Here is a 22,904-nt window from a genome sequence, read left to right as displayed (position 1 = left end):
TAGAGCAGTTCACCTTATAATAGGAGGAAGCACTGAATTGTGATAAAAGTTGGTGAGCATGATACAGGGAAGTAGCTGGATCTGTAAGCAGTAAAATAAGTGAATAATTTCCTTGTGTGGGAAGACTGGCCTATGTTAAAGAGTGGCAGCATACAGCTTCAGCTAAGGGCTCAATTAAGAGATTAAATATTGAGGAAGAAAGGGGACAACCTTGGTGGGTACCATTAGTAATGTTGAAGGTTTAAGACAGGAGTTTTGACGTATAGAATTGAACTGAGGGACAGGAATAAAGGGTCATGATGGCCGAAAGTATAGATCCTTGAAAACCTAATTTTATCAGTCAGCACCTTCTCCATATTTTCTCAGTGTATCCTGTTGAACATCTTCTTCACGTCCAAAGAAAGGAGCAGTTTAACTGGACCCCAGCATAGTGCAAGAGGTTAACAATTCTCCTAGTGGCATCAGAAGCCTACCTCTCCTTAGTAAACCCAGATTGGTCAGGTTTTATCAATTTTGGGAGGATGTCAGACAAACGTCCTGCCAAAGTTTTGCATAGATTTTAATGTCAGAATTGAACAGAGATAAAATATAGGCCTAAAGTTAGCAGGGGACATTGGTTCCTTGCCAGGTTTAGGTATAATAACCATATATGCCTTCAATATCTCAGGGGGGAAGGAAGACCGTGAGGTGTCTGAGTGGAAGATATTTTGCAAGTGAGGTGCCAATTGATGCTTAAACAGCTTGTAGACATTTGTAAAGCCATCAGGGCCTGGAGCTTTCCCATTTGGTAGTGAGCTAAGAAACTGTCAATAGCTTGAGGGGGAGGTTGGGGAGTATGGGGTCATCCTTAGGATTATATAAGGAACTGTAATAGTCAGCAAAACAGTTAGCAATATCTTGGGGATTATTTTATGGTTGGTGCCAGGATGAATACTGTAAGGTGTGAAATTTTAGTTTTGGCCTGATGGGCTTTCAGTCTATGGGCCAGCAATTTCCCTGCCGATTGCCACTGGCATAGTGCCTAATTTTTGGAACTCTCGTTGATTTACCAAAATGTTCAAAGGCCTCTCAGTTCTAGTCTGAGTCTATTGCCTTGTACACACGAGCGGAATGTCCGACAGAAAAAGTCAGATAGGAGCTTTTCATCGTATATTCCAATCATGTGTATGCCCCATCGGAATTTTTATGTCGAAAATTCTGACCGACCTAGAAAGAGAACATGTTCTAAAATTTTCCGACGAAACCAATTCCTATCGGGAAAACCACTCGTCTGTATGCTGTTCCGATGTACCAGAAACGACGCATGCTCTGAAGCAAGTACGAGATGGAAGCTATTGGCTACTGGCTATTGAACTTCCGTTTTCTAGTCCCATTGTACGTGTTGGACATCACCACGTTCTGGACGATCAGAATTTGGTGTGACCGTGTGTATGCAAGACAGCTTGAGAGGAATTCCATCGGAACTCCGTCAGAAAAACCTTCAGAGTTTATTCCGACGGGAAAACCGGTCGTGTGTACAGGGCATAAGAAGGGTGGAAGAGAGTTTAGAGTATGGATGGGTCTTATTGATTGATTCTAGTTTGTGAATTTCTGAAAGTACAGCATCTAGGTGCTAAGAGTAGCATTTCTTAGCTCGGGCGCAGATTTCAATGATAATCTCTCTCATGTGTGGTGTTAATGTCAAAATATTCCCTGAGATGTTGAGTAAGCAATTGAGCATTAGAAGGCTTATAATCTTAGAGTTATAATCTTAGAGTTACAAGTGGGCAGGCATCCTGCTCCTCCACTGAAATGGATATGGTCTGACCAGGTAATGTCTGCAATAGAAGAGAAAGACGTCTGCTGGAGCAATGATTTATCTACAAGAAATAAATCAATACGCATATTTTGCAGGTAGTGTGTCTGGAAGAAAAGAAGGTATAATCTTTCTCCACATTGTGCTGGCAGCGCCAGACATCAAAAAGATCTTTAACATGGAGTAGTGGGCCCAGAGTGGGTACTGCCCATTTGGGCAGCTTCGATGAGTCCATTGCTGAGTCCACTAGAGTGTTAAAGTCCCCACAGATTAAATGATGGCCATGTTGGACTTTGGGAATTCTGTGTAGAGTCTAGCAAATAAAACAGAGTTGGTGGGAATACAGAGCAAATTCTGTTAACCAGGGTGTAAGGTTTTGCGTAGACATCACAGGTGCCTATAATGAACCTGCCATGTGGGTCCAGAATGGCATCTTGGAGCTGGAAGGCTAAAGAGTTCTTTATAGCAGTAAGCACTCCTCTGTTTTTACAGGGAGCGTAAGCTAGGAAAAGCTTTACATTACAGCCCCTTTGTTTACATTTAGAGGCTGGGCAGCAGCTGAATGTGGGCAGGGATGTGCCACTGGCTCCTAGGATGCAGGGAGCCACCCGAGCTGTCACTTTTAGTTATGGGAGTAATACCACCACTAAATAAATGATATCCATCACAGCTGGAGGTTCAAATTCAGCGGCTGGGCCATTTAGATCATCCTCTTAGAAAATGACTCTTAGAGTCAGAAAATAAACCAATCACCCCCCTTGAAGTACATAACTGGGTAAGACTTTTAATGTTATATCAGATTTGTTTAATTGCTGCGTCTTTGCTTTTCCAAAACTGTGAAGTCATTTTTTTAAGTTATTTACATTTTAAAGATGTATTTGCAGCCAACTTGGAACAGTGAAGATTTTTTTATAGGACTTGCATGGATGGATACAAGACTCTCACAAATCGTTTAGCTTTTGAAAAGGTAATTGAGAATTGTTGCGTCCAATTTAACTTGAAGCACATCTGTCAAGCAATATTATGATGAATCATTTCAATCAAGATTTAGGATGCTTCTCTAATAGCGTATGATACCCTGATGACAACAATCAAATTTTATTCTTCACCTTTGAGCCTCTTTGATAATTTTGTGGAAGCTGTTACAGTATGTAACATCTGGAAAATAGGTACCTATTAACAAGTCCTGGGGGTACAGCTCAGTTAAGTCTTGCCTCCTTTTTACACAATAATGATGTCTGTTTCTGTGCATTGAATTGTTCAGTTATAGGCACCCTTCAGTCACCCACAAAAAAGCTTAATTTCAACTATCTGTCACAGCCTACATTACTGAATGGTTCAATTTTTATCCTGTAATTCATCTGTTTTAACTGGATTTCATGGTACCTATGAACTCATTCACATACAAGTGCTGCATTACATACAGTATCTCACAAACGTGAGTACACCCCTCAGATTTTTGTAAATATTTTATTAAATCTTTTCATGTGACAACACTGAAGAAATTACACTTTGCTACAATGTAAATTGGTGAGTGTACAGCTTGTATAACAGTGTAAATTTGTTGACCCTCAAAATAACTCAACACACATCCATTAATGTCTAAACCTATGGCAACAAAAGTGAGTACACCCCTAAGTGAAAATGTCCAAATTGGGCCCAATAAGCCATTTTTCCCTCCCAGTGTCAAGTGATTTGTTAGTGTTACAAGGTCTAAGGTGTGAATGGGGAGCAGGTGTGTTAAATCTGTTGTTATCGCTCTCACTCTCTCATACTGGTCACTGGAAGTTCAATGTGCCACCTTATGGCAAAGAACTCTCTGAGGATCTAAAAAAAAGAATTGTTGCTCTACATAAAGATGGCCTAGGCTATAAGTAGATTGAAGAAGAAGACCCTGAAACTGAGCTGCAGCACAGTGGCCAAGACCATACCGCGGTTTAACAGGACAGGTTCCACTCAGTGCAGGCCTTGCCATGGTCGACCAAAGAAGTTGAGTGCACATGCTCAGCGTCCTATTCAGAGGTTGTCTTTGGGAAATAGACATATCAGTGTTACCAGCATTGCTGCAGAGGTTGAAGGGGTGGGGGGGCAGCCTGTCAGTGCTCAGACCATACGCCGCATACTGCATCAAATTGGTCTGCATGGCTGTCATGCCAGAAGGAAGCCTCTTCTAAAGATGAGGCACAAGAAAGCCCGCAAACAGTTTACTGAAGACAAGCAGACTAAGGACATGGATTACTGGAACCATGTCCTGTGGTCTGGTGAGACCAAGATAAACATATTTGATTCAGATGATGTAAAGCATGTGTGGCAGCAACCAGGTGAGGAGTACAAAGGCAAGTGTGTCTTGCCTACAGTCAAGCATGGTGGTGGGAGTGTCATGGTCTGGGGCTGCATGAGTGCTGTCGGCACTGGGGAGCTACAGTTCATTGAGGGAACCATGAATACCAACATGTACAGTGACATACTGAAGCAGAGCATGATCCCCTCCCTTTGGAGACTAGGCTGCAGGGCAGTATTCCAATATGATAACGACCCCAAACACACCTACAAGACGACCACTGCCTTGCTAAAGAAGCTGAGGGTAAAGATGATGGACTGGCCAAGCAGGTCTCCACACCTAAACCCTATTGAGCATCTGTGGGGCATCCTCAAACGGTAGGTAGAGGAGCAAAAGGTCTCTAACATCCACCAGCTCCACAATGTCGTCATGGAGGAGTGGAAGAGGACTCCAGTGGCAACCTGTGATGCTCCGGTGAACTCCATGCCCAAGATGGTTAAGGCAGTGCTGGAAAATAATGGTGGCTACACAAAATATTGACACTTTATGCCCAATTTGGGCATTTTCACTTAGGGGTGTACTCACTTTTGTTGCCAGCGGTTTCGACATTAATGGCTGTGTGTTGAATTATTTTGAGGGAACGGCAAATTTGCACTGTTATACAAGCTGTACACTCACTACTTTACATTGTAGCAAAGTGTCATTTCTTCAGTGTTGTCACATGAAAAGATATAATAAAATACTGTATTTACAAAAATGTGAGGGGGTGTACTCACTTCTGTGGGATACTGTATATACAACCAAATGTATTTTTCTGTACCATTCTAGCCATTGGAACAATTCATATATCATCTGTTACATTGGTTTCACTGTAATGGAGCTCACCCGAACACTCAAAAGATAGCAAATAAAACTCCACTCTGTAAGGGACTTTTAAGGAGCTCAAATATGTATGCAATATACACTACTATTGAAAAATATTTTATATAAATGTAATCAAATTTCTAACACGTTAAAACATATATCACATTTTAGCCACACCTGGCTTATTTGTGATTTACCTTTATATTCCACAACTGAAAACAGTGTTTCACAGTATAAAATTAACCTTCCCACCCTACTCTAATACATTTATATCTATAGTTGTATTTTAAACCAGTTGATTTTCAAAATTCTGAATAGAAGTAGTAGAGAGGCTCACAGCGGCCATTATGCAATGTGCTTTGTGGGTTCCAAGTTTCTCACTCACTCAGGCTCTGTCAAACCACATTAATAATAATACCACAAATCTACAGTATGTTCAATAAATTAACTATAATATAATAATATGATTTATCATAACACAAAATATACGGAATTTATTTATTTTTAGCAGATAATAGGATCAGGAACCTGAGGACCAATGCCACACCAAACCTCCACCTGGGTGGAGAACCAAATAGCCAAAGAAAGAAAACACACACACATAAAAAAAGAAATAGAAAAGATAAACATTATCAAAAAGGCTAAAAAAATTTGAAATTTATACATACCACCTAAAAGGACTTCCAAAAGGGTCCCCTTAACATAAAAGAAAATTGGCATCACTCTGTTGGCCCTCAACTATCTTGCAGTACATAGATATCTCCAAAGGGGTGGGGCATTCTACAAAAGGGTTTATGTGCTCTTTTATATATGCCTCCATTTTATTATGGGCTTACTTGGCAGATAACTTCACTTTCTCCTTAGGCAAAAGTTGTCATCTGCTCGTTTGAGACACGGTAAGGGCAACCTTTCTCATATAGCACCATCACTTCACTGGTGGGTGGGGCAACCCACATTCAGTTCATGCACCACTCTCCACACCTCCAGCGCTAGGATCATGGGCAATGGAAGCCCGGTAACCACGTCCACCCCATGCCAGGAACATGTAAACCCAAAGAAGAGAAAAAAATAAAATAATAATAATATAAAAAAATCTGAAATATGAAAAACACATACAAGAATACATAAACCCATGGGGATGGAGCATCCACATTTTTCCAAATTTTCACAAGGTAGATGTAGCTATTCTATTGGGGAGCTATTCTTTAAAAATGTTCCCGAAATATGATAGCGATATTGATCAGTTATTAGAAAAAACAGTTATATGACCTTGACAGTCAATTTCAATCATTATTTACACAATATACAGCCTTGGTAGGCTTGGATGAATTTGTGGAGAAACAAATAGAGAAAGAATTTGGAGTGGTACCGTATAATAAGGAGATTATTAGTAGGAAGGAAAATACATTTATGAGAGATAAAACAGCATTCTCAGAACATAAAACATAGAAATGGAAAAAGGAAACACAAGGACAGTTTAGAAATTTTCAGCCTGAGGATGTCTTTGAATCTGATGTTTCTTCCATCTCTCCATCACAGGGGATGAGAGAAATACATTTCAAATCACATGGTTCTGCACATGATGGATGGAAAAGGACATATAATGTTGGTGGGTATTCTCCCACAATATGGTCTGGCAGGTCGGGCCCATGTCACTGTTTAAAATGGGGATCTGAGCAAGGTTTTCTGTGAAACAAGAACACTAATGGCACAGGTGTGTGCTGGGTTTATGTTAGAGACAGAGTTAGAGGTCAGTGAGCTCACCCTCCCGAGGAGGTCAGTTTGTGAAGGGAGCTGTGAGGTGCACATTGCACCATACTGTCCAGGTCAGGACAGACAAAGGCCTGAGTCTGTGATGATGTAGCAGATGTGAGCTGCAGAGAAACAGTAAAGCTAACAGAGACTGTGTGGGAATGTGTGTTATTACCAAAAGTATTGGGATGCCTGCCTTTACACGCACATGAACTTTAATGGAATCCCAGTCTTAGTCCGTAGGGTTCAATATTGAGTTGGCTCACAGCTTTAACAGAGCTTCAACTCTTCTGGGAAGGCTGTCCACAAGGTTTAGGAGTGTGTCTATGGGAATGTTTGACCATTCTTCCAGAAGCGCATTTGTGAGGTAAGGCACTGATTTGGACAAGAAGGCCTGGCTCGCAGTCTCCTTTCTAATTCATCCCAAAGGTGTTCTATCGAGTTGAGGTCAGGACTCTGTGCAGGCCAGTCAAGTTCCTCCATCCCAAACTCACTTACCCATGTCTTCATGGACCTTGCTTTGTCCACTGGTGCGCAGTCATGTTGGAAAAGGAAGAGGCCATCCCCAAACTGTTCACAAAGTTGGGAGCATTAAATTGTACAAAACGTCTTGGTATGCTGATGCCTTAAGAGTTCCCATCACTGGAACTAAGGGGCCAAGCCCAACCCCTGAAAAGCAACCCCACACCATAACCCCCCTTCCACCAAATGATATGGACAGTGCACAAAACAAGGTTCATAAAGACATGGATGAGAGAGTTTGGGGTGGAAGAACTTGACTGGCCTGCACAGAGTCCTGACCTCAACCTGATAGAACACCTTTGGGATGAATTAGAGAGGAGACTGCAATCCAGGCCTTCTCATCAAACATCAGTGCCTGGCCTCACAAATGCACTACTGGAAGAATGGTCAAACATTCCCATAGATATGTAGCAAGGTCCCAGGCCTCCTTCAGTCTAATGAGAACCTCCAGGGCCAGAGATAGCTGACATCCCTCTGTAATGGTGGGTTGTGAGGCATAGTGGGTGTAATGCAAGGTAGATTCTTTGAGCGCCAGACACTTCTTGAATGCAAAGAGATTTTATTTCTGTTTGGGAGAGAGGGTTAGGGCCAGGACACCCTTAGATAGTTGCAATATTAAATGGCAGACTCCGAGACTTCAACAGGAGGCACACAAAAATAAAATAAAAATGTTTCTGCACACCCTTGGGTTATATCCTCACTATTTATTATGAAAAAATTGCATCAAAATACAACTTACCAAACAAAAGTCCCTCTTCCCTCACATAAACTACCACACACCCCCACAAATAAATTGGCACACCCACCTACTAACCCCCCCACCCCTACAGCACTAAAAAGTGTATTAACCCGTTCTCATCCCCTATCTCCCCTCAAATCATGCAAAAGACCGCTAGAGACCTCCCCTAAAAAATACCAGAGCTGGAACCAAACAACTTTTGGTTTCTGAAGGTATGGCATGAAGAATCAATTAAACATGGACTGCACCTTATGGAATTAATTGTACATGAGGAAAAAATACAGCTGCATGAACTAGAGGAGCAATTACACGAGTCAATTAAGGGTCTGGATGATTATCAAAATATTGAGGAATTTGATAGATTTAATGATAGGCTTAAAAGGGAAGTAGATGAATTTCAAAAAGAACAGAAATTAGGCAAACAGAAAAAAATACCAAAGGGATGTGACAGACTTTGAAAATGGACAGATATTTGATCTGGAAGGGAAAAGAGGACGGAGTAGTTCCCAGAGCAGATATAGAAAATCTAATAGGGATTTCAGTAGGTAAAACAGTCAGTTTTTTAGAGAAGGAAGTGGATGGGGAGGATCCAGGAGGAGAAGAAAAACAAAAAGGAAATAAAAAGATAGGAAAAGATGGGAAGGAACCCCAAACAGGGAAATTGATGAAAACTACTCAACAGGGCAATGGAGTATTAACCCAAAATCAGAAAAGAAATTAGACCAAAATGTGATAAATGTATCCGAACACAAACTGAATCAGGACCATGTATCCCTTCTTATTAAGGGCATAGGTTTATCACCATGTAACTGGGGCAACCTTTTCGATATCCATAAAGACTTATATGTTTTTGCAGCGATTGAATTTTAAACTAATGTATTATGGCATAGATGAAAAACATCAGACATAAATCAAGGGGTAGATCAACATGATGGCCTTAGTGATACCGAACTGGTTGATTATTTTGAAGGAAATACATGGATTGATTCAGGCCTCCTTGACCCCCCACCCCTATCAGAACTGACTAATAAATCTAAGAAATTCCCAACATTTGGGAATAATAGATATTTACAAATATTTATGGAAGCCATCACACATGACCTACGACTGACCGAATGGGAACAAATGCAAAACAAACAAGACAACCTGACCCCCGGGGAACGGAAAGCTCTAGAGGAGCTAAAGGAACTGCCCAAATGCATAATAAAACCAAGCGACAAAGGGGGTAATGTTGTCCTTTGGCAGGAACAGGCATATCTAGATGAGGTATACAGACAATTAATGATCAGTCCTGCTATGAGAGTTGTTCAAGAAATCCATTTCCGGAACTAATAGATGAGATCAACTACAGCCTTAGCAGAGCTTTTGAAGTAGGAGTAGTAATAGGAGTAACTACTACATATGGGACACACTGGACCCAATTAAAAATGGTATTGACCAAACATTGGCACATCCTTCTTCTTGACCATAGACGATAGACCATAGAAGATATTTTAGGTCCAAGACCCACTGCTATCGCTAAAAAAGCACCAACCCTAGGAGATGCTTTTTTTGTTTCAAAGAATTTTTTTCAAGGTAATATAAAACAGGTATTATGTAAATGACATAAGAATACATATTAATATATATTAAGTTTTACAGGTACAATGATGAGTACAATACAAGGTGAATACTTGGAAAAGGGGTCTACAAGCAATATGGTTCATGTAAGAAAACTTGTATTCAGCACGTTTCTGAATGAGGGAAGAGTATATTCGCCAATCTGTTAGAATAATAGTTATTTAAAAAAAAGAAAACGTGGAAGATCTATTGACCTAAAGTAGACTGAAACCATTTCCAGAGAATGCAATGTACTTGGGGATAACATAGGCTAACTGGTGAGGTTAGTTAGAGGGAATAGCTATAAGCTACTTGAGGACCAAGGCATGACCATTTTTAACCCTTGCACCCCTAATGGGTTCAGACTGTGCGAGGGGGGAAGATGACAAATACCTATGACATGTTATCATCAGGGTTGGTCTATTCTGCTGAGCAATGTAGTTGCTAAATCTTATAATGTTATTGAAGTGTCTAAGATCTATAGGAAATTTTGGGGGGTTATTGTGTTTTTTGGGAGAAAATGGGAAGGGGTAAGAGTATTCAAAAGATTCATTTTATAGTCAGAGGGGGAATCCGAAGTGTAGAGGGATGAGAGTTTGAAGCGTGAGTTTACTGTGAAACTTGGACGAAATCAACGGGTAACAGATTTAATTGAAACGTGTATGTAGCGGGGTGTATCGTTAGGGTATTTGTAAATTAACTAGAGTATGGTGAAGGCGGTAGACGGTAGACACTCCGACCCTAAGTTAGAATATGCAGTCCAGAGAGAGTATCAGTGGGTACCATAAGGGGGTCTGGGTTGAGGGTCGAGCATTAAGGTCTTATATTCCTGGGAATCTCTGAAGTGAATCCAACAAGCCTAGGTGGTACGAAATTTTGTAGGAATGTCTTTAGCTTGGTGAATCAAGTCCTCCATTTCTGCTATTTTTTCCACACGTTTTAGCCAGTCAGATATGGTGGGAGGATTAGTGTCCTTCTAACCCAGTGGGATGCATTGTTTAGCAGCGTTGATAAGGTGGAGCATTGAAGATTTTCTATAAGTAAATTGTGGTAGGAGTGTATGGTGTAACAGGTATTGAGCGGGGGAAAAGTCTAGAGTGTAGGTGGTAATGTTGGCTATCAAGTTGTGTACTTTTTCCCAGAATGGTTTTATGTGAGCACAATCCCACTAGACATGGAGAAGAGAGCCTATCTCACATCCACATCTCCAGCACATTGGAGATATAGTTGGATGAAATACATGTAGACGTTCGGGCGTGAGATACCATCTTGAGTACAATTTGTAATTGTTTTCTTGTGCCGTGACGTTGATGGAGCCTTTGTGTATATGCTCATGTATATTCTCCCAATCTTCTTTAGGTAGGTCTAGGTTAAGCTCGCTTTCCCATTTCTGATTGGTCGCGATAGATTTGTGGTTTACAGGACCGAAAAGTAAAGAGTATAATGTTGAGATTAAGTGACTTTGAGGACCTGGAGAGAAACATAAGGCTTCAAAAGAATTTTGGTTTCTACACCATTGGGAAATGGGGTTGATAGCAGTCAGAAAGTGTTGTAATTGTAGAAACGTGAAGAAGGGGATATTGTGATCTGGGAGTTTAGAGGGCAGATCAGCGAATGGGATGATTGAGCCCTTGTGGAAAAGGTGATGGGCTCTCAGAGTATGTTTCCCGCCGGCAAAGAGCGTATTGCTTTCCAATAAACCCGGGGGAAAATCAGGATTGCCAGTCAGGGGGGTCATTGGACCTGGGGAGGGTGTTAATTTTAGAGAGTGACAAACTTTTCTGAAGCTTTCTAAGGTAGGTCCCATCAGTGGGTGTGTGGAATGTTCTTTAGGGGTGGCCTTAGTGCTGAACCATGGCACGTGTGAGAGAGGGATTTGGGTATTTGAGTCTTCGAGTGAGATCCAAACTTTAGAGTGTGTGTGGATGTGCCAGTCAATCAGTCTGGTGATGTGGCAAGCGGCATGGTATTTATGAATATCTGGAAGGCCTAGACCACCTTTGAGTTTGGGGAGTGTCATTCTGTCCCAGCTGATTCTGGGAGATTTATGGGCCCAAATGAATTTTCTGCAAAGTCTTTTATAAATTCTAAAAAATATTGGGGGGAGTTTAATTGGGACGGTCTGTAAAATATACAATATGCGGGGAAAGATGTTAATTTTTAATATGGCAATTCTCCCAAACCAAGAAAACTGCCCTGAAGACCATTTGGTGAGATCCGTTTTTATATTTTGGAGGATGGAAGAGTAATTCCTGTCGTATAACTCATTTAATTTAGAGGGTATTTGGATACCCAAATAAGTAAGGGATTGAGTCTCCCAACTAAAAGGGAAGTTAGCTTGGCATTGTGAAACTATCGTCGGAGGGAGGGTGATGTTGAGGGCTTTAGATTTTGTGAAGTTTATTTTCAAATTGGACAGTTTATGAAACAGGTCGAAAACTTTAAGGAGGTTAGGTATAGTGATTAAGGGGTTAGAGAGGAAAAGGAGAATGTCGTCGGCGTAAGCTGCAATTTTGTAGTGTTTGTGTCTGATGTCAATGCCCGATATATTTGGATTAGTCTTAAGTTTGTGTAATATAGGTTCTAATGAGAGTACAAAGAGGAGGGGGGATAGGGGGCATCCTTGTCAAGTGCCGTTTGAGACGGAGAAGGCGTTCGACAGGCACCCATTGACTCTTATTCTGGCGGTGGGAGAAGTATATAATGCCAAGATCATTTGGATGAAGTGTGCAGGGAACCCCATAGCCTGTAGCACTGCTATTATATAGTCCCAGGCCACCCGGTCAAACGCCTTCTCCGCATCAAGAGATAGAAAGAAACCTTTTTTGGAGGAATTTGAAAGCCATTAAATGTCTTAACGAGTTGGGGAATAAGTATGTCTTGAAAAGTCTTGTAGTAACTTACAGTCAATCCATCAGGGCCAGATTTTACCCGATTTAAGTTGTTTCAATACTTCTGTGATTTCTTCTGTGCTAATGGGGCAGACTAGACTTGATGAGTCTTCTGGTGAGAATCTCTAAGTATATCCTGTCTGTCTGTGGAGATTCCTTGCTCATTGGAGGATGGTAAATTATAAAGTTCAGAAAAATATTTAATAAATTGGGTAGCGATATCTTGTGATGATGCAAATGAGGTGCCTGATGAATCTTTAATTGTGTGTATGGTGTGTGTTGCTTTCCTGGATTGTAGTGCTCTTGTTAACAATTTGCCTGACTTGTTACCTAGCTCATAGAACAGTTTTTGAGTGAGGATGTATTTCCGTTTCAAGGATTTACCTAGTGCTTCAAGAAGTTCCTCTCTGGCTTTGATTAGTTCTACAAGGGAATTGGTGGCCAACGAGAGTTTGTGAGCTTGTTCTAAAGTGTGGATTTTTGCTGAAAGCGCTGTAATGTGATTCCGTTTAGTTTTGTTTCTGTGTGCAGACAAAGACATGATTTCCCCCCTCATAACACATTTATGAGCTGCCCAGATGCTGGATTGTTTTGAGTCTGTAGAAGTATTTTCTGTGAAGTATTGCAGGAGACGTGTATTGAGTTTTTGAGTAATATTAATATCAGTCAAGAGTGAGTTGTCTAAACGCCAGATCATCTGTTTGGATCTAACTGCCGGTATATCTAAAGATATGGAGACTGGATTATGATCAGAGAGAACCATTGGGTCAATTGAGGCCTTTGAGAGAAGTGGAAGGTCCACTTGGGATATAAAGAAATGATCGATTCTTGTGTATTTATTGTGTGGTGAGGATTAGAATGTGAAGTCTCTTTCGTTCGGGTGTAGCATTCGTCAGGCGTCATGTAATGTCAGGTCTTGGAGAAGTTTTTTGATGGCTCTAAGGGCTCTGTATGGCATGGAGGATGTTCCAGTGGAAGAGTCTTGAGAGGGAGATAGTGCTACATTAAAATCTCCCCTCACAATGAGGATCCCGGAATAGAATTCAGTTAGAAGTTGGAGAGTTTCACGGAAGAATAGGACCTGTTTAGTATTAGGAGCATAAAGGTTCGCCAATGTGATGGGTTTGTTATGTAGCGTCCCTTTGAGGAATAAATATCTGCCTTTATCGTCCCTTTGAACCTCTGAGACTTGTAGGGGACAGTTCTTAGCTATCAAAATTGATACACCTTTCACTTTAGATTCATCATTAGAAGCATGGTATACAGTAGGGTAACGGTGGTTGGACAGTTTGGGGATGTTGTCTGAGCAAAAGTGGGTTTCCTGGATAAAAGCTATCTGGGTTTTGTTTCGTCTTAGGGTGTCTAGTAGTTTCGATCTTTTCTCGGGTGTATTTAGTCCACGCATATTCAAGGAGCATAATTTAATTTGGGAGTTGGGCAGTGGTCTACCATGACCTTGTGATCTCTGGATTAGAGTGTCTACCAGTGATGTGGGGGAGGGGGTGGGCATTTTAAGCTGTTGGTATGTAAGTAGATAACCAATAGGGTCAATTAAAGCGAATTCAAAGATGTCAGTTCTTGTGCTGTAGCAAAGCTGGGATGGAGGGGGGGGAGAGGGGGGGTATTAGTGTATCCTCCTCTGTTGAAAGAGGGATATCGAGTACAGTATGTCGTCAGTGGAAGTTGGCCCGAACCTGGGTCAAGGTAGGTCAAATGTACTGTGTGGGGGTTGGAGAGAACCTAGCACAAAAGGAATTTCTAAAAGAAAGTAAACTTAAATGGAACTGAGTGAACCTGCCGTCACCCGTCCGTGGTGCGGAAATGAGGAGGAGAGTGAGTGTTAAGAGGGTGCTCTAATTAATAGGGGTAATGTATGAATTTTTAAAGAATGGTGAGTTTGGTGAGATAGCAGGAGTTATTGGAGGAAGCCATATGGTTTTGTATCAAAGGAGCGTCTATATGGGGATACGACTATAGTTAAACTGTATAATAATGACCATTAGTTTTGAAAGAGTATGCATGTCTTACATGTGAGTGTACAAAGAGGATCCTTTCTCGAGTGAAGGTAAGCAAGTAATACCATGTAAATCAGAAACCTGGAGATACCTGTGTACAGTAGTAACTTAATAGTACAAAACATCAAAGTATGCATTAACTATTGACCAAAACATTGCATAAGTAGGAGGACCCAGATCCCTAAGGACCTGTAACTTGACCATTCGTGAAAGAGAACTGTGAACAGCTATAATCTTAAGCTATTAACTAGAAATCCCTTTGCTCTGTATTCTTTCTTTACTTTACTCCGTGACTATGCGATACTTGGTCTATTGGGCTACCAAATAGCTTTGTAGACATTACAACAAGAATGTTGAACTGGCCAATAGGTGGCAGAAGGTATTAAAGAGCAAGTCGTCAGTCTCACTACCCATAAGCCATGTACAACATCTGAATGCCTATAGAGAGGGATGAGGTGTCCATATTGAGAAGTATAAGGAGTATAAGCCCTTTTGTGGTGTATGGCAGGATATTAGTGGAGTAATTTCCAGTCATCCTAGGAGATGCTTTAGTCGAAAGTGAATACAAAAGTAAAGCACAGACAGATGGAACCATATGGGGTACGGGATGCCTTAATGGTATGCACCCATGTGGGCACTGTAGCACATGCAAATATGTAGTGAAAACAAAAACTTTTATGGATTCAGAAGGCAAACATACATATCAGATTAGGTCTTTTGTAAATTGCTCTTCCAGTTTTGTAGTTTATCAGATATCATGTCCTTGTGCCATGATTTATATAGGGAAAACGAGACAGGAGATTTGTAAGAGAATGGGTGAACACATAGCGAGTATAGGCAAAAAAGATGATGAATTACCAGTAGCTACACACTTCAGAGAAGTACATGAGGCCTCAGTGGAAGGATTTAGATGTACAGTAATTTACAAACTTGAACTTTCGATAGAAGAGGAGATAGAGACAAGATATTACTCCAGAAGGAAGCCAAGTGGATATTCCTTTTGGAATCCATGTCACCCAAAGGATTAAACAATGATTTCTCACTGCATACTAGTTTTCTGTGAATATGCCACCACTGTTACCTGTTCCAATACATACATACATACATACATTTTTTTGTTTTGTCCTTCCTTTAAATTTAATATGCACCTCCTACATGATGCTATATGGAACAATAATATGGATCAGTATGTTAATACATTTTTTAGGGATAGTATGTTAATATGAACAATTACTGTCACAACTATAGTGGATAGCTATTTCATAGTATATACAGGGATTGACCAAGTCAAAAAATTGACAGACTTTGTGGGCACACAATGAGAGGGGAAATCAATAAAAAAGTATAAATTTGATTACAGCATAATTAACCACTTGAGCCCCGGACCATTATGCTGCCTAAGGACCAGAGGTCTTTTTCCAATTTGGCACTGCGTCGCTTTAACTGCTAATTGAGCGGTCATGCAATGCTGTACCCAAACGAAATTTGTGTCCTTTTCTTCCCACAAATAGAGCTTTCTTTTGATGGTATTTGATCACCTCTGCAGTTTTTATTTTTTGCGCTATAAACGGAAAAAGACCGAAAATTTTGAAAAAAAATGATATTTTCTATTTTTTGTTATAAAAAAAATCCAATAAACTAAATTTTAGTCATACATTTAGGCCAAAATGTATTCAGCCACATGTCTTTGGTAAAAAAAATGTCAATAAGCATATATTTATTGGTTTGCGCAAAAGTTATAGCGTCTACAAACTAGGGTACATTTTCTGTAATTTACACAGCTTTTAGTTTATGACTGCCTATGTCATTTCTTGAGGTGCTAAAATGGCAGGGCAGTACAAAACCCCCCCAAATGACCCCATTTTGGAAAGTAGACACCCCAAGGAAATTGCTGAGAGGCATGTTGAACCCATTGAATATTTATTTTTTTTGTCCCAAGTGATTGAATAATGACAAAAAAAAAAAAAATATTTACAAAAAGTTGTCACTAAATGATATATTGCTCACACAGGCCATGGGCCTATGTGGAATTGCACCCCAAAATACATTCAGCTGCTTCTCCTGAGTATGGGGATACCACATGTGTGAGACTTTTTGGGAGCTTAGCCGCGTACGGGGCCCCGAAAACCAAGCACTGCCTTCAGGATTTCTAAGGGTGTAAATTTTTGATTTCACTCTTCACTGCCTATCACAGTTTCGGAGGCCATGGAATGCCCAGGTGGCACAAAACCCCCCCAAATGACCCCATTTTGGAAAGTAGACACCCCAAGCTATTTGCTGAGAGGCATATTGAGTCCATGGAATATTTTATATTTTGACACAAGTTGCGGGAAAGTGACACTTTGTTTTTTTTTTTTTTGCACAAAGTTGTCACTAAATGATATATTGCTCACACAGGCCATGGGCATATGTGGAATTGCACCCCAAAATACATTTAGTTGCTTCTCCTGAGTATGGGGATACCACATGTGTGGGACTTTTTGGGAGCCTAGCCGCGTACGGGGCCCCGAAAACCAAGCACCGCCTTCAGGATTTCTAAGGGTGAAAATTTTTGATTTCACTCTTCACTGCCTATCACAGTTTCGGAGGCCATGGAATGCCCAGGTGGCACAAAACCCCCCCAAATGACCCCATTTTGGAAAGTAGACACCCCAAGCTATTTGCTGAGAGATATGGTGAGTATTTTGCAGCTCTCATTTGTTTTTGAAAATGAAGAAAGACAAGAAAAAACTTTTTTTTTTTTCTTTTTTCAATTTTCAAAACTTTGTGACAAAAAGTGAGGTCTGCAAAATACTCACTATACCTCTCAGCAAATAGCTTTGGGTGTCTACTTTCCAAAATGGGGTCATTTGGGGGGGTTTTGTGCCACCTGGGCTTTCCATGGCCTCCGAAACTGTGATAGGCAGTGAAGAGTGAAATCAAAAATTCACGCCCTTAGAAAGCCTGAAGGCGGTGCTTGGTTTTCGGGGGCCCGTACGCGGCTAGGCTCCCAAAAAGTCTCACACATGTGGTGTGGTATCCCCGTGCTCAGGAGAAGCAGCAGAATGTATTTTGGGGTGTAATTTCACATATTCCCATGGCATGTTTGAGCAATATATCATTTAGTGACAACTTTGTGCAAAAAAAAAAAAAAAAAAAAAAAATTTGTCTCTTTCCCGCAACTTGTGTCACAATATAAAATATTCCATGGACTCGACATGCCTCTCAGCAAATAGCTTGGGGTGTCTACTTTCCAAAATGGGGTCATTTGGGGGGGTTTTGAACTGTCCTGGCATTTTATGCACAACATTTAGAAGCTTATGTCACACATCACCCACTCTTCTAACCACTTGAAGACAAAGCCCTTTCTGACACTCATTGTTTACATGAAAAAGTTATTTTTTTTTGCAAAAAAATTACTTTGAACCCCCAAACATTATATATTTTTTTAAAGCAAATGCCCTACAGATTAAAATGGTGAGTGTTTCATTTTTTTTTTTCACACAGTATTTGCGCAGCGATTTTTCAAACGCATTTTTTGGGGAAAAAACACACTTTTTAAAATTTTAATGCACTAAAACACACTATATTGCCCAAATGTTTGATGAAATAAAAAAGATGATCTTAGGCCGAGTACATGGATACCAAACATGACATGCTTTAAAATTGCGCACAAACGTGCAGTGGCAACAAAATAAATACATTTTTAAAAGCCTTTAAAAGCCTTTACAGGTTACCACTTTAGATTTACAGAGGAGGTTTACTGCAAAAATTACTGCCCTCGATCTGACCTTCGCGGTGATACCTCACATGCATGGTGCAATTGCTGTTTACGTTTGACGACAGACCGCCGCTTGCGTTCGCCTTAGCGCGAGAGCAGGGGGCGACAGGGGTGCTTTTTTTTTTTTTTTTTTCTTTATTATTTTTTTGCTTTTTTATCTTATTTTTAAACTGTTCCTTTCATTTTTTTTTTAATCATTTTTATTGTTATCTCGGGGAATGTAAATATCCCCTATGATAGCAATAGGTAGTGACAGGTACTCTTTTTCGAAAAAATTGGGGTCTATTAGACCCTAGATCTCTCCTCTGCCCTCAAAGCATCTGATGACACCAAGATTGGTGTGATAAAATGCTTCCCCAATTTCCCAATGGCGCTATTTACATCCGGCGAAATCTAAGTCATAAAATGCTCGTAGCTTCCGGTTTCTTAGGCCATAGAGATGTTTGGAGCCACTCTGGTCTCTGATCAGCTCTATGGTCAGCTGGCTGAATCACCGGCTGCATTCTCAGGTTCCCTGTTGAGACAGGAGAGCCAGAGAAAAACACGGAAGACGGTGGGGGGAGGCATTCCCTCCCACGGCTTGTAAAAGCAGTCTAGAGGCTAATTAGCCACTAGGATTGCTTTTACATGAAAGCCGACCGCTGGCTGAAAAGAATGATACCAAGATGATACCTAAACCTGCAGGCATCATTCTGGTATAACCATTCAAAGTCGTGAATGGCGTACCTGAAGACAAAAAAATGGTTAACAATAAAGCACAGTAAACGGTAAAGTATAAAAAATTGCATACCTGAAAAGCAAACATGATAAAACATAATAACAATAAAACATTGCAGAATAGAATACAGTAAAAAAGAGCAGAACAAGAGAGAGAGAATAGAGAGAGAGAGAACAATAAAACAACAACTATTTTTTTTTATTTTATATATATTTTTTTTTTTTTTACACTTTTTTTTGTAACTAACTTTTATAACGGTAACCGGTTCCAGGTTCGGGTCTCTCAAAATGCGATGGCATCTTGGGAGACCCTGTGAAAGTGTGCCTGGTCTGTGCAATGCTGTACCCTACGCTAATACTCAACTAATGAATGGTAGCGTTCAAAACATTCACCAATGCAAAGACCAGGATTGTCAGGACAGGAGGGACAATAATAGAGGGTGTCACGCCTATATTCGCGCTTGCTGCAGACACGACATCTTTTTTGGGGGTTCGTTGGGTAGGGGTACTCGGGAGGACATAAAGAAAATGCCTTTCATGCAGCCGACTGCATTTGGTTGGGGATGTGAATGGGGGAAGCACGGGCGCTGCAGAAGCGGTGGGTTCCCAATTAGGATTGGCGAATGCAGCAGGTAGGGCACTATGGGCACGACGGGCCTGTGTTTGTCTTCTTGGTGGCAGCGGGACACTACTTTTGCTTGCCACCTCACCAGCTTGAACTGCACTTATGGGACTCGCAACGTCACCAAGTGTTACTGCAGTGCTGGTTTGACTACGACCGGGGTGTACTAGGCCGCTGGCGCTTGCCAGTTCAATAAAAAGCTACCAAAAAAACTGTTAGCGATCGCAGGGATCAGGCCTGACTCTGCGAATGCTGCAGTTATGCGTTAAGTGTTTTGTAAGTGACAGTGATCGATCGATACTGCACTTGAGTGGGCTGGGCCGGGCGGAGGGGCAAAATGCAGGTGCTAGCAGGTATCTGGGCTGATCCCGCTAACACTGCGTTTTTGGGAACCCTAAACTGCTGGGGACGCCAGTATAGATCTGATCGGATCAGATATTGATCCGTTCAGATACTATACCACTAAGGGAGGTGTACGGTGCGTGCGTGGGTGTTAGCGGTACTGGCGCTAATCTGACGCTGCTTGGGGCTGGTGCTTGCCAGTTCACCAAAATACTACCAAAAAAACTGTTAGCGATCGCAGGGATCAGGCCTGACTCTGCGAACGCTGCAGTTATGCATTTAGTGTTTTGTAAGTGTCAGTGATCGATCGATACTGCACTTGGGTGGGCTGGGCCGGGCGGAGGGGCAAAACGCAGGTGCTAGCAGGTATCTGGGCTGATCCCGCTAACACTGCGTTTTTGGGAACCCTAAACTGCTGGGGACGCTAGTATAGATCTGATCGGATCAGATATTGATCCGATCAGATACTATACCACTAAGGGAGCTGTACGGTGCGTGCGTGGGTGTTAGCGCTACTGGCGCTAACCTGACGCTGCCTGGGGCTGGTGCTTGCCAGTTCACCAAAATGCTACCAAAAAAACTGTTAGCGATCGCAGGGATCAGGCCTGACTCTGCGAACGCTGCAGTTATGCGTTTAGTGTTTTGTAAGTGACAGTGATCGATCGATACTGCACTTGGGCTGGGCCGGCCGGAGGGGCAAAACGCAGGTGCTAGCAGGTATCTGGGCTGATCCCGCTAACACTGTGTTTTTGGGAACCCTAAACTGCTGGGGACGCTAGTATAGATCTGATCGGATCAGATATTGATCCGATCAGATACTATACCACTAAGGGAGGCGTATGCTGCGTGCGTGGGTGTTAGCGGTACTGGCGCTAATCTGACGCTGCCTGGGGCGACGCATATCACCGCCGGGCGATCAGGGGGCTAAACCTTTATTCGGTAATAAACGTCGGGTGCCCTGACACTATAAAAAATAAACAAACTAACCAGCGTCACCCGTAACAGTTATACGGTGATCATTGGTGAAAGGGTTAACTAGGGGGCCATCAAGGGGTTAAAACATTCATTCGGTAGTATATGGGGGTCCCTGTCGCTATAAAACGCTGACGGCGAACCTAAATATTTAGGTCCCTAACTAGCGTCACCAGCGACACTAATACAGCGATCAGAAAAATGATCGCTTAGCGACACTGGTGACAGGGGGTGATCAAGGGGTTAAAACTTTATTAGGGGGGGTTAGGGGGGTATCCTAGACCTACAGGGGGGTAATACTAACTGTCCCAAGACTGTAACTGTCACAAACTGACACCAATGCAGTAATCAGAAAAAAAAAAAAAAAACTGCTGGTGTCAGTTTGTGACAGGGGGAGGTGATTGGGGGGGGATCGGGGGGCGATCGGGGGGGGATCGGGGTGTTTTGTGTGCCTGGCATGTTCTACTGTGTGTGTGTAGTGTTGTGCACTCACATACCTGTCTTCTCTCCTCGGGCCGGAACGGAAATTACCGAGCCGAGGAGAGATGACATCATTTCCTTTGCTGCTGTTTAGCATACAGCAGCAAAGGAATGATGTGATTGGCCGGCGGCGATCGCGAGGGGGGGGCCACGAACGGATGGCCTCCCCCTCATCTCCGATCGCCGTGGGACAAAAGACGACCGCCTCGGGCACCGGGGGGGTCCGATCGGACCCCCCACCCGCGGAAAGCAAATCACGTATATGTACGTGATTTTGCCTGTCCGTGCCACCTTGCCGACGTAAATCGGCGTGAGGCGGTCGTCAAGTGGTTAAAATTACAAAAAAACACATAACCAACATACAAACAACACCCTGAATGGACACAGTTACCAGTTACCCAGTGATGCAGTTACAGAGGGCTGGATCTAAGGTACAGAATTGATGTCATAATGTATTGAAGTAGAAGAAAAATGTCTGATCCATTAATGCCTCCAAAAACTTGCTTGTCAACACATTTCACTAAAATATTAAAAAAAGAGGGTAATATCCGCGCTTGGTAAAAAACAGCATGCAGCAGCTGAACACTATAATCCAGATATAAGGTATAAAATAAATGTGTAGAAAAAAGTGCAGCACTAAAATATATGAAGAAAGTTGTTGGGCACAACTTACAAAAAAGTGCAAATTAGTGACCATATAATGTGAATAGTTTTACCATAAATCACATATAAAACAAAAGAAATGCTAAATACTGCAAAAACTTGCATAAATCGCATATAAAATCACATATAAACCAAAAAGTGCATAAATTATAGTGAAAAAATATATAGTTAATATCTAAATGAAGTCCATAAAAGTGACTAAAAAATCTTTATATGAATATGTGACTTGATGTGATTGCTTGACCTCGTGATATCCGTCACCTCTAGTAAAAAGGAAGGCTTACAGGACCGCCAGTGACCCCCCTTACTCAGGGAGGTCAAAGAGCGTGAATTGGATCACAGATCCCCAGAAATGAACTCCAGATCTCATGGGCCTCCTTGATCTCCCCGGCGTCTCTTGTCAATAATCTCTGTGTCCTGGACGGTCTCTCAATCACAGTAAGTATCCAAAGTGTTCACAAGATTGCGCACATCTTGCAAAATAGATATGATGCTCCAAGTAGTCTAATATTGTCTCATCAAGAAGATTTTTTGGAGTAAATGATTATTCTCATTCTCTTTGCTTATTCCTGGTTGAACCTATAGCAGCACTTCCCTGCTCTGCCAGCAGCCTATTTAGAGCGCAGCGCAGGTGTGTGGGCATACCCCCAATGATGTCAATTGTTGATGAAACGATCGTCCGGTAGTCACGCCCACACACTCTGCGCATGAGCGATCGCTTTTTAAACGTCTGTATACAGGACTTTTTACTTGCTAGCAACTCTTTGTTTAAAAACCTGTTTTTATGCTAATTGGAAACAGCATTGTATCATTTACTCCAATAAATCTTCTTGATGAGACAATATTACACTATTTGGAGCATCATATATTTTTTGCAAGATGTGCGCAAT

The sequence above is a fragment of the Aquarana catesbeiana genome, linkage group LG09, assembly GCF_042186555.1.
Source record: "Aquarana catesbeiana isolate 2022-GZ linkage group LG09, ASM4218655v1, whole genome shotgun sequence".
Taxonomy (NCBI): domain Eukaryota; kingdom Metazoa; phylum Chordata; class Amphibia; order Anura; family Ranidae; genus Aquarana; species Aquarana catesbeiana.
The sequence above is the reverse complement of the archived record's forward strand: the minus strand, read 5'-3'. Positions refer to the sequence as shown.